The sequence below is a fragment of the Sorghum bicolor genome, chromosome 3, assembly GCF_000003195.3.
Source record: "Sorghum bicolor cultivar BTx623 chromosome 3, Sorghum_bicolor_NCBIv3, whole genome shotgun sequence".
Taxonomy (NCBI): Eukaryota; Viridiplantae; Streptophyta; class Magnoliopsida; order Poales; family Poaceae; genus Sorghum; species Sorghum bicolor.
Window position 1 is genome coordinate 34,309,664 of NC_012872.2, and position 13,689 is coordinate 34,323,352.

Sequence of the window (13,689 nt, forward strand, 5' to 3'; positions counted from 1 at the left end):
AGCTTTCACTTGAGCCTTTTACCTAGGAGTACTATCGGGTGCGTCCAAAATGGTTTCTTAGCCTATGCTGCATTATGTGCAAACCTTGCACCTATCTTGCCCCGAAACTAACACTATCTCCAAACAGATCGAAGCAAGATTTCATATGACACACGTCATCTAGGAGTTCCATCATGTGCGTCCAGATTGATTTCCAAGCATTTGGAATGTTCCATGCAAACCGTGCACCTATCTTGAATCAAGATTAGCACTATCTCCAAACAGACTAAACCAAGCATCCACTTGAGCTCCTTCACCTAGGAGTACCAACAAGTGCGTCCAAAATGGTTTCTTAGACTATGGTGCATTAGGTGCAAACCGTGCACCTATCTTGCACCGAAACTAACAATTTCTCCAAATGGACCGAAGCGAGATTCCATATGACACACGTCATCAAGGAGTTCCATCTGGTGCATCCAAATTGATTTCCAAGCGTATGGTATATTCCACGCAAACCATGCACCTACCTTGTATAAGGATTAGCACTATCTCCAAACTGACCAAACCAAGCTTCCACCTGAGCCTCTTCACCCAAGAGTACCAAATAGTGTGTCCAAAATGGTTTCTTAGACTATGGTGCATTAGGCGCAAACTGTGCACTTATCTTGCACTAAAACTTACACTGTCTACAAACGGACCGAAGCAAGATTCCATATGACACACGTAATCTAGGAGTTCCATTGGGTGCGTCCAAATTGATTTCTAAGCACATGGTATGTTCCTTGCAAATCATGCACCTATCTTGCATCAAGATTAGCACTATCTCCAAACAGATCAAACCGAGCTTCCACTTGAGCCTCTTCATCGAAGTACCAACACGTCCTTCCAAAATGGTTTCTTAGAGTATGGTGCATTAGGCGCAAACCATGCACATATCTTGCACCGAAACTAATACTTTCTCTAAGCACACCAAATCGAGATTCCATATGACACACGTCATCAAGGAGTTCTATCGGGTGTGTCCAAATTAATTTCTAAATATATGGTACGTTCCATGCAGACCGTGCATCTATCTTGCATCAAGATTAGCACTATCTCTAAATAGACCAAACCGAGCTTTCACTTGAGCCTTTTATATAGTAGTACAAATAGGTGTGTCAAAAATGGTTTCTTAGACTATGGTGCATTAGGCACAAACTATGCACTTAACTTGCACCATTACTAACATAGTCTTCAAATAGACCAAAGTGAGATTCCATGACACACATCATCTAGGAGTTCTATTGGGTGCGTCCAAATTGATTTCTTAACATATGATACGTTCCATGCAAACTGTGCAACTATCTTGCATCAAGATTAGCACTATACACGAACAGACCTAATCGAGCCTCCACTTGAGCCACTTCAATTACGAGTACCATCAGGTGCGTCTAAAATGGTTTCTTAGCCTGTGGTGCATTAGGCGTAAACCGTGCACATATCTTCTACCAAAACTAACATTGTCTCTAAACAAACCGAAGCAATATTCCATAGGACACACATCATCAAGGCGTTATATCAGGGGCATCCTAATTGATTTCTAAGCATATCGTATGTTCTATGCAAACCGTGCATCTCTCTTCAAACAGACCAAACCGAGCTTTCACTTGAGCCCCTTGACCCAAGAGTACCATCGGGTGCATCCAAAATGGTTTCTTGTCCTATGGTGCATTAGGTGCAAACCGTGCACCTATCTTGCACCGGACTAACACAGCCTCTAAACGGACCGAAGTGAGATTCCATATGACACATGTCATCTAGGAGTTCCATCTAGTGCGTCCAAATTGATTTCTGAGCATATGGTATGTTCCATGCAAATCGTACACCTATCTTGCATCGAGATTAGCACTATCTCTAAACAGACCCAACCGAGCCTCCACTTGAGCCTCATCACCTAGGAGTACCAACAGGTGCTTCCAAAATGGTTTCTTAGACTTAGGTGCATTAGGCGCAAACCGTGCACATATCTTGCACCGAAACTAATACTGTCTCTAAGCACACCAAAGCGAGATTCCATATGACAAACGTTATCAAGGAGTTCTATCGGGTGTGTCCAAATTAATTCCTAAGCATATGGTACGTTCCATGCATATCGTGCATCTATCTTGCATCAAGATTAGCACTATCTCTAAATAGACCAAAACGAGCTTTCACTTGAGCCTTTTACCTAAGAGTACCATTGGGTGCGTTCAAAATGGTTTCTTAGCCTGTTCTGCATTATGTGCAAACCTTGCACCTATCTTGCACCGAAACTAACATTATCTCCAAACAGACCGAAGCTAGATTTCGTATGACACACGTCATCTAGGAGTTCCATCATGTGCGTCTAGATTGATTTCCAAGCATTTGGTACCTTTCATGCAAACCGTGCACCCATCTTGCATCAAGATTAGCACTATCTCCAAACAGATCGAACCGAGCATCCACTTGAGCACCTTCACCTAGGAGTACCAACAAGGGAGTCCAAAATGGTTTCTTAGACTATGGTGCATTAGGTGCAAACTGTGCACCCATCTTGCACCGAAACTAACAATGTCTCCAAATGGACCGAAGCGAGATTCCATGTGACACACGTCATCAAGGAGTTCAATCAGGTGCATCCAAATTGATATCCAAGCATATGGTATGATCAATGCAAACCATGCACCTACCTTCCATAAGGATTAGCACTATCTCCAAACTGACCGAACCAAGCTTCCACTTCAGCCTCTTCACCTAGTAGTACCAAATAGTGCGTCCAAAATGGTTTCTTAGACTATGGTGCTTTAGGCACAAACTGTGCACCTATCTTGCACTAATACTTACAATGTCTACATACATACCGAAGCAAGATTCCATATGACACACGTCATCTAGGAGTTCTATTGGGTGCGTCCAAATTGATTTCTAAGCATATGGTATGTTCCTTGCAAATCATGCACTTATCTTGCATCAAGATTAGCACTATCTCCAAACAGATCAAACCGAGCTTCCACTTGAGCCTCTTCACCGAAGTACCAACAGGTGCTTCCAAAATGGTTGCTTAGACTATGGTGCATTAGGCGCAAACCATGCACATATCTTGCACCGAAACTAACACTGTTTCTAAACAGTCCAAAGCGAGATTCCATATGACACACGTCATCAAGGAGTTCCATCGGGTGCATCCAAATTGATTTCCAAGCATATGGTATGTTCCATGGAAACCGTGCACATATCTTGCATCAAGATTAGCACTATCTCCAAATAGACCGAACCGAGCTTCCACTTGAGCCTCTTCATCTAGGTGTATGTGGGGTATAAACTCCTATACCCTTACGGCTAGACTTGGGCCAGGAGGCTTGGCCTATCACGAGATAGTTCGAAGCTTGATCCAACTGCTCGGAGTTTCACGCAAGGAAACAAGATGTGGAGATCAAGCAGGATTCTAGTCGGTTAGAATAGGAATTGATGTCGCACTATCTATGGCAATTGTAACCGACTAGGATTAGTTTCCAGATTTGTAACCCTGCCCTCTGGACTATATAAAGAGAGGCGAGGGACCCCCCTGGGAGAGATCATCTCAACTCAACACAATCTACGGCAATACAATAAGACGCAAGACGTAGGTATTGCGCCCACACCGCGGCCGAACCTGGATAAAAACAATGTCTGTGTCTTGCGTCACCATCGAGTTTGTAGCTTGCGCACCTGTCTGCCGATAAACTACTACCGTGGGTATACCCCAAGGTAGACTGCCGACTAGCTTTCGTTGACAGTGACTAGCTTTCGTCATCGTTCCAGCTTCCGCAGCCGTGGCTGAAGGTCTCACGTTCACCGTCGGGCAGATCACTTGGACAACTCGTGGTGGCGGCCTTACGACCACGACTTCGGGAGAAACCCAGATCCAATCTGGGACAGTAGAAGCGTCGACTTCGATCATGCCAACCCCAAGGACCCGACCTCCGCTCCCTTGCTACAGGGCAAAGCGAGTTGACAACTCGGATCTTCTTCAAGCCCTCGATCGCGCCGACCTCAAACTTCTCGAAGCCTCCAACCTAGTGGAATCAATTTCGCGCAAGCCCGATCAGGCGGCAACATCAAATTTTTTCGATTCCCGTCGACCAACTCGTGTCTCCACGCACGAACGACTGGAATTGTCCCTGACGATAACATCGACCACCACGGGACGGACTGTCAAATTCAAGCCAGCCCCCCCAACAAAGAACTTCCCTCACGGTATGAGCAACGCGGCCGATCAGTTTTTGAGGCATACAGATTCTCTGTTCGGGAAGATGGGATTGTCGCTAGGACAAACTCGCCAACCAGCTCGCCGCTTCGTCAACATGGTATCCATCCGAGTTCTACCAGACGATAAGGCCACCAGTACAAACTCTAGCACAGGATCTGTCCCTACAGAGGTTTTACACCCCGAGGATGAAGACTACGACCTAGATCTACCACCTTACCCCTCGGGTTTTTCCCGTTTCGTCTTTCCACCTCGGTGAGGAGATCTGATTTTCAACGTCAGCAATGACGAGCCAGTTGTCGATGGCGAAACCGACGAGCAAAGACAACAGTGCGAGCAGCGCAACGCTGATTGCGCTCAGCGGCGAGCGGATGAGGAGCGGCAGCTCGCACCACACAACCTCAGCAATGCTTTCGACATGGTCGAGAATCAGCAAGTCTACAAGATGCCAAGCGGCAACGTGGCTGTTGCAATGGAAAACTTGGATCGACTCCCCGATACTCCAGAGTACCAGGGCATCCGATCCAATATACAAGCACATCTGATCACTGCGATGAGGCAGACCGCTACTTTGCTCCAAAGAGTCCAAGCCGTCTCCTACACGGAGGTTTCTTCTGACCAGACTCACCACAGTTGGACTTCACCGCGACCCAGCGGGCGCCATCATAGCCGCTCTCCCACCAACGATCGTAGGAAGGACACTAGACGCGACAACCGTGGTCGGGACACTGGCAGTTACCGCGAGCAGAGACTCGGACGTGGTCTGGAGGTAAACCAAGACCAGGACTTGCGATACAACATCCCACCTAAGGATGTCCGCGAACGCATCAATAGTCGCATCACGGAGCGCGCAGTACATGAAAATGTGCGACGCATTGAGTATGATGCAGCACATGGCCCCTCCGGCCTGAGACAGTTCTCCTCACACCTTCGCCAAGTCGTATGGCCTCGCAACTTCAAGCTTGAGAAGTTTAAAAAGTACGATGGCAAGGAGAATCCTGAGAACTGGATCACCCTTTACGAGATTGCAGTCCGATTAGCCGTAGGGGACGAACACGTCATGGCAAACAACTTCCCAGTTGTCCTCGATCAAGCTGGCCATCAATGGCTCCTCGGTCTACCTGAGGACTCATTCGACTCTTGGGAAGAATTGCGCCAAGCATTCATTGATAACTTCATTGCTACGTGTGAGCAGCCTAGAAACAAATACGATCTTGAAAGGATATGGGACAGGAAGAATGAGCCCTTGCGCGATTACATCCGACGCTTCTCGGATATGCGCCTCAAGATTCCAAAGATTTCTCACGACGAGGCTATATCGGCCTTCATCAAGGGCCTACGCTTCCATGAAGATTTACGAAGCAAGCTACTGCGCAAAAGGCTGACCACGGTCGCTGAACTCCTCGCCACGACCAAAAATTACGCCGATGCCGACGACGCAGAAAAGCTCATCCGCGAAGACATGAGAAGAGCCGAGCAGCCTCCCCGACGAGACGATAGTCGTGGTCGTTTTGATAACCGAAATCCACGCCGCAACGATAACCGTGACCACAGAGAAGGTTGGGACAGGCGTCGCGGAAACCGCGACGATTTCAGAGGCAAGCGACCTCGCGACAACGATCATGAGGTGAACATAGTCAAACGTCCCAATGGACGACGAGACTACCAGGAAGACTACAACAAGACACTGAAAGGGCCATGCCAACTCCATCCCAAGTCTAACCATACGATGGAAGAATGTCGTGTCCTCAAAAGCATCTACACACAACGGGCCGCCTAGGGGGATACTACCAAGAAAAACAGGAAGCAGGTTAGACACGGTCAGGAAGACGAAGACGATGACCAGGATAGGGACCCACGACATCAATATGTCAGTCCCACCGATGTGGTACACTCCATCTTTGGAGGAAAAGTCTCCATCGAGTCAAAATGGGAAAGAAAGCTCTTGAAAAGGGCTTGCCTTAATGTGGACAACACCGATGCCCTGATCGCCGACCCTAAATTCCCTCCCTGGTCGCACCGAGAGATCTCCTTCAACAGGCAGAACCAGTGGGCCGCCACCCAGAACCAGGGTGCTTTCCTCTGATCCTAGACCCATGCATCAATAACGTCAGGTTCGAGCGCGTGCTCGTTGACGGAGGCAGCTCCACTGATATCCTTTTCCGCAACAACTTGCCCACTCTCAAGCTAACACCCGCGCAGTTGAAGTCATATGACGCCCAGTTCTGGGGCATCTTACCAGGTCAAAGTTCAGTACCCCTCGGCCAGATAACGCTGCCCGTCCAGTTCAGAACACCAGACCACTTCCGCACGGAGTTCGTCAACTTCATGGTCGCTGATTTCGATGGGACTTACCACGCAATTCTAGGCTGTCCCTTACTCACCAAGTTCATGGCAGTCCCGCACTACTCATACTTGGTCCTCAAGATGCCAACCGAGACGGGCGTCTTAACCGTCCGAGGCAACGTCTACACCGTGTACACTTGCGAAGAGGAAAGCTTCAAGGTCACCAAGGCAATCAATCTCTCGATTCGCATGGCAGAAACTGTAGCACAAGCCACCCAAGTTCCACCCGACCAGCTCCAACTAACCGAGCAGGAGACTCCAAGGAAAAGCTCCAAGTCTAAAGAGCACAAGGAAGTACAGCTGGTCGACGGTAACCCTGAAAAGACGGCTCTTATCGGGGCCAACCTGGACCCCAAATAGGAAGATGCGCTCGTTAGGTTTCTAAGGGACAACGTAAGTGTTTTCGCATGGAAACCCGCAGACATGCCCGGCGTCCCACGAAACCTGATCGAGCACTCCTTAAACGTCTCGAAGACCGCAAGGCCTATCAAGCAGAAGCTATGACGGTTCGCTCGTGACAAAAAGGAGGCTATTAGGATAGAAATTACACTGCTTTTAACAGCCGGATTTATTAAAGAAGTGTATCATCCCGATTGGCTCGCCAATCCAGTCCTTGTAAGAAAAAAGAATAATGAATGGAGAATGTGTGTTGATTACACTGATCTCAATAAACACTGTCCTAAAGATCCTTTCGGTCTCCTTCGTATCGACGAAGTGGTCGATTCAACAGCCGGATGCGAACTCCTCTCTTTTCTCGACTGTTACTCTGGTTATCACCAGATCTCGCTAAAGGAAGGCGACCAGATCAAAACTTCCTTCATCACTCCTTTCGGCGCATATTGTTACACCACCATGTCCTTTGGACTGAAAAACGCTGGGGCCACCTATTAACGTGCTATTCAGCAATGCCTCCGCGAAGAGATACGTGACGACCTCATCGAGGCTTACGTTGACGACGTTGTCATCAAAAGCAGGGACACGAGCACCCTGATCGACAACTTGGACCGCACTTTTAAGGCGCTAAATAAATACAAGTGGAAGCTCAATCCCAAAAAGTGTATCTTTGGGGTACCCTCTGGCCTACTGCTCAGCAACATCGTCAGCCGCGACGGCATACGGCCAAACCCTTCAAAAGTTAAGGCGGTGCTCGATATGCGACCACCCAAGAACGTCAAAGACACTCAAAAGCTCACCGGATGCATGGCCGCTCTTAGCCGGTTCATCTATAGGCTGGGGGAAAAAGGCCTCCCCTTTTTCAAACTTCTAAAAGCATCGGAAAAATTCTCCTAGACAGAAGAAGCTAACGTTGCGTTCACCCAGCTCAAAACTTTCCTTACCTCACCACCCGTCCTCACCGCACCTCAACCTAACGAGGACCTGCTCCTGTATATAGCAGCAACTGATCGAGCCGTCTCCACGGCACTTGTGGTTGAGCAGGATGAACCAGGCCATGTCTACAAAGTCCAGCGACCTGTATACTTCATAAGCGAAGTCCTAAATGAATCCAAGACCAGGTATCCTCACATACAAAAACTAATCTACGCCATCTTAATCACCTCAAGAAAGCTGAAGCACTACTTCGATGGCCATCGGGTTTTAGTTACTACCAGTTTTCCATTGGGGGACATTTTGCGCAACAAGGACGCCAACGGAAGAATTGTAAAGTGGGCAATGGAGTTATGCCCATTTTCTTTAGATTTCCAGAGTCGCACTACCGTCAAGTCACAGGCCCTGGTCGACTTCATCGCAAAATGGACAGATCTCAACGAGCCCCCCTCTCCAGATGTCTCCGACCACTGGTTAATGTTCTTCGATGGATCCTTGAACATCAATGGGGCCGGTGCCGGAATACTTTTCGTTTCACCAAACAAGGACAAACTTCGTTACATCCTTAGGATCCTCTTTCCAGCATCCAACAACGTCGCCGAATACGAAGCATGCTTGCATGGCATCCGATTGGCTGTCGAACTGGGAGTCAAACGCCTTTACGTCTACGGTGACTCTGCCCTAGTCATCAACCAGCTAAATAAGGAGTCGGACACAACTCACGAGAAGATGGATCTCTACTCCAAAGAAATCCGGAAGTGGGAATCAAATTTTTACGGCATAGAGTACATCCACGTGGTCTGAGATAGGAATCAAGCAGCAGATGCGCTGTCAAAGATAGGATCATCCCGGGCCCAGATCCCGCACCGCGTTTTCGTTTAGGACATTCACACGCTAAGCGTCGGTACGGACCTGGGCGACAAGTCACCCAACAAAACAATGCTCGTAGACGTCACCACTCCGACAACCAGCAGCCACGACTGGTGCACTCCTTTCATCAAGTATCTCTCGGACGGTTCGGGATTTCAAGACAAAACGGAGAACGAGCGCCTTATCCGGCGATCCAAAAATTACATACTGGTCGATGGCAAACTTATGCATAAGAACACAAGTTCAGAAGTCTTGCTGAAGTGTATATCCCAAGAGGATGGCATAAAGTTACTGGAAGACATACATACTGGATCCTGTGGTAACCACGCCGCCTCTAGAACACTGGTCGGGAAGGCCTTCCGAGCAGGCTTTTAGTGGCCAACCGCAGTCGCCGACGCCGAGAAACTGGTCCGGCATTGTGAAGGATGCCAGTTCTTCGCCAAGTGGACCCATGTACCTGCTCATGAAATCTAGACGATTCCGTCGTCCTGGCCATTTGCATGTTGGGGTCTCAACATGATCGGGCCATTCAAACCGGCTCCCGGCAATTTCAAATTCGTATTCGTACTAATCGACAAGTTCTCGAAGTGGATCGACTACATGCCATTGGTCAAAGCGACTTTCGAGAAGGCCGTGGAATTCCTCAATCAAATTATACATAGATTCGGGGTTCCCAACAGCATAATCACCGACCTAGGCACTCAGTTCACCGGCACTACATTCTGGGACTTGTATTATGACAGAGGCGTAGTCATGAAATACGTGTCAGTAGCCCATCCACGAGCCAACGGCCAAGTCGAACGAGCAAATGGAATGATTATTGATGCTCTAAAAAAGAGAGATTGTATACCGAAAACGACAAGGCACTAGGGCGGTGGATGAAAGAGTTACCAGCTGTGGTCTGGGGTCTTCAAACACAGCCTAGTCAGAACTCGGGTGTATCGCCCTATTTTATGGTTTATGGGGCCGAGGCAGTGCTCCCCTCGGACGTAGCCTTTGGATCTCCAAGAGCCGAACATTTCGACCAGTCTTCAGCCGACCTCGCCAGAGAGCTCAAAATCAAATACATAGAAGAGAGGCGCCTGACTTCCTATCTTCGAACAGCGAAGTATCTCGAGGCCATTAGGCGATACCACAACAGGAACGTCAAAGACCGCTCCTTCGTGGTCGGTGATCTGGTACTCAAATGGAAAACAAGCCAGGAGGGAATGCACAAGTTATCTACACCTTGGGAAGGACCTTTTGTGGTCGCCGAAGATACACGCCCTACATCTTACAGACTGGTGTACCCAGATGGAACATGCTTGCCCAACTCCTAGCACCTAGACAAACTGCGCCGCTTCTATCCCTAAGTTTCAGTACATTTCATTTGTAAATCTTTTTTGATGAATAATAATAAAATTTGCCTTTTTTGCTATATACTTTTACATACGCAGAATACTCGACAAGTGCCACAATTACTTTACAGGACAAGCTCCTCAAAGGCAATCAACATGACTCAGTGATACATCACTCAAACAAATTTACAGCGCTCAAAACCATGGTTCACATAAAATCAAACTTTATTACAAACTTTATATACAAAGTTTACAATAAACACCCCTCTAGGCGGCTTCTAGTCTACTCCTACAGACTACTCTACAAACCTACTACTCGGGCTGATCACCCGCACGACTCTCTTGTCCCGCCGAAGGGGTCGGGGCCACCGGCGCCTGGCTGGTCGATACCGCAGGCGTCGACCGCCCATCTCCTGCAATCGATGCCCTCGACAACTCCCGGGCCGACCTATCTGATCCCAGCTGATCGGGGGGAGTTGATGTCCCGCAGAGATTTATATCGCCGATCACTGTCGACGATAGGTCCAGCAGATTGACGCAAAGGTCATCCGCCTCCCTTGGACCAACCTCCTTCGGATATCCCCTCTCAAGTCGGGACAAATCGACCAGGGGGTAGTGGGCGCGTACCATGCTGAGGACGTGCGCTCCGGCAAACTCCCCGACATCCTTAACAAACTGCTGAAGCCAGCCCCACGCTTGCTGTGCCTTTTCGACCGGGGTTAGCTTCGGCGCGTGGGGCTGGTCCTCGGGGAGCTCGGGACTGATCAGGTCAAGTACCGGGGCTACTCCTTTACAGATCTTGATGCATGAAAGAGCATCTAGGCCCTTAAGAGATTTCGGTGATTAATGACATTGTTGGTTACTATGACTAACGTGTGTTTTGCAGAGGCAAAGTCATAGGTAAGGTCATGGTAAATAAGTACTCGATGGACAGGGACGTACATGCCAACTTAATAGTGGAAATCGTTTCGGTTTTCAAAGGATGGATGGACATCGTCGAGACTAGACTAGGTCTAAGTGCCGTATGGTGAAGAAGGGCACTTAGAGTAGTTTAGGACTTTGTTTTCCTTTGACCGTACTATTAAGAGGGGCTTTGATCTAGTAGCTTGACTTAGGCAAGGCTTTAGGTTTAGGTGTGGTGCACACTTGGTAAACCTAGCACTAGGCAGCTCAGAGATAGTCCTTAGATCGAGAGGAACAAACTTCGTGTTGGAGCGTTCACGTTTCGACGAAGTTTGGGTGCCCAAAGGGGCATCGGACGCTGCACCGGACGCTCTGTGAGTGCGTCCGGTGAGGTCCTTAGCTGTTGGAACAGGTTGGTGCTTAGGGTTAGGCACCGGACGCTGGCACCGGACGCACCGGGCAGCGTCCGGTCCCTTACCCAGGGAGCTTGCAAAGTTCCCCAGAGCACCGGACGCTAGCACCGGACGCACAGGGTAGCGTCCGGTCCCATGCGCAGGGAGCATGTAAGTTTTCCCTTAGCACCGGACGCTGCACCGGACGCTGAGAGTTAGCGTCCGGTGACCTGTCAGAGCGAAGTACAGTTAGCCGTTATGCAGCACCGGACGCTCGGTGCAGTGCGTCCGGTGCAACATAATGTGCGTCCGGTGACCCCGTTTTCAGTGGAAAACGGTTGGCCGACCTTTGGACTTCGTGGATAGTATTTATACTTCTCCACCTCGTCCATGAGAGCACTCTTGCCCATTTGAACATCAGAGAAACTTGTTGTGGAGCAAGAGAGTTGCAAGAGCCTAGAGAGGATTGAGATTGGAGTGATTTCTTGTGAGAATCCTTCTCTAGTGAGTTCCAAGAGTCAAGTGTGCATCCACCACTCTCTAGTGCCTTGTTTGGGTCAAGTGAGAGTTCTTTGCTTGTTACTCTTGGTGATCGCCATCACCTAGACGGTTCGGTGGTGATTGGAGACACGAAGATCACCCGAAGTTCGTGTGGGTGGCTCGTGTCAAGCTTGTGAGCGGTTTTGGGCGATTCACCGCGACGGAGTGTCGAAGAATCAGCCCGTAGAGAGCACTTGGTCCTTGCGCGGACCAAGGGGGAGCAAGACCCTTGCGCGTGTGCTCCAACGTGTCTAGTGGAGAGTGGCGACTCTCCGATACCTCGGCAAAACATCGCCGAGCATTTTCTTCCACTACTCCTTTACTTTCTAGCATTTACTTTGTGCTTTTACATTCTTAGAACTGCCATGCTAGAATAGGATTGGAACTAGGTTGCAAAACTTTTTATTCGGTAGCTCTCTAAGTCTCACTAGGCACAAGGGGTTGAATTGGAGCTTGTAGGTTGCTTAAATTTTTAGAGAAGCCCAATTCACCCCCCTCTTGGGCATCTTGATCCTTTCAATTGGTATCAGAGCCTAGTGCTCATTATTTAGGCTTCACCGCCTAGAGAAAGATGTCTAACGGGGATGGACCGCCACCCATGTTCGATGGGGATGACTTCCCGTATTGGAAAATACGGATGGAGTCATACCTAGAGGCATGCGATACAAAGTGCCTAAAAGCCGCGACCGAAGGGTTTGCCCCTCCGGAAAGAGCCACCGCTCTTACTCCACAAGAGCAAGAAAACGAGAAGTGGAATGCAAAGGCCAAAAACCACATCTTTAGAGGTCTTTGCAAAGAGGTGTTCAACCGTGTTCGGAGTCACAAAACCGCCAATGAACTTTGGAAGGAACTTTGTGCGCTCCATGAGGGAACTAAGAGTGAACGCGAGGAACGGTATCACCTAGTGATGAACAAGCTTAATACTTTTGAAATGCTTCCTAAAGAAAATGCTAATGACATGTATTCTCGCTTGAATGTCATTGTAGAGGAGCTAAATGGACTCGGGCTTACACAAATGAGTACGGCGGATGTAGCAAGGAAGATACTATGTGTGCTTCCCATTGAGAAATATGGGCACATAGTAACCGTGCTTCATCAAGGCGATCTTTCCACCGCTACACCAACCACCATATTGGGAAAGATCAGTGCTCATGAGATGTACATGCACATGAATCCTCAAGATGGCTCCTCATCGGCCAAGAAAGAAAAGAAGGACTTGGCTCTCAAAGCTTCTCACAAGAGCAAAGCCAAGAAGATTGAAGTTGAGTCATCAACTTCAAGTGATGATGATGCATCTATTGCCCTCATGGTGAGAAGGACCACAAAAATGTTGAAGAAGCTCAACAAGAATGGAGTCAATTTTGACTCCAAGAAGAAGAAGTTCTTCACAAGTAGCAAGAGGAAGCCCATCTCCGAGATGGATTGCTACAATTGTGGTGAGCTTGGTCATCTTGCTCATCAATGTCCAAAGCCCAAGAAGGACAAGTACAAGAAGAAGAACAAAGAGCAAGATGACTCAAGTGATGACGAGAAAAATGACAAGAAGCAATACAAGAAGAAAGGTGGCAAGAAGAAGGAGCACTACAAGAAAAAGAATGGCAAGGCTTATATTGTTGGTGATTGGCTCACCGACATTGAAAGCTCAAGTGGTGATTCATCCGGCAATGAAAGTGATGATGAGAAGGTTGCCGCCATTGCCATTGATGCTCCATCACCATCATCTTCACCACCATCTACATCCTCTACACAT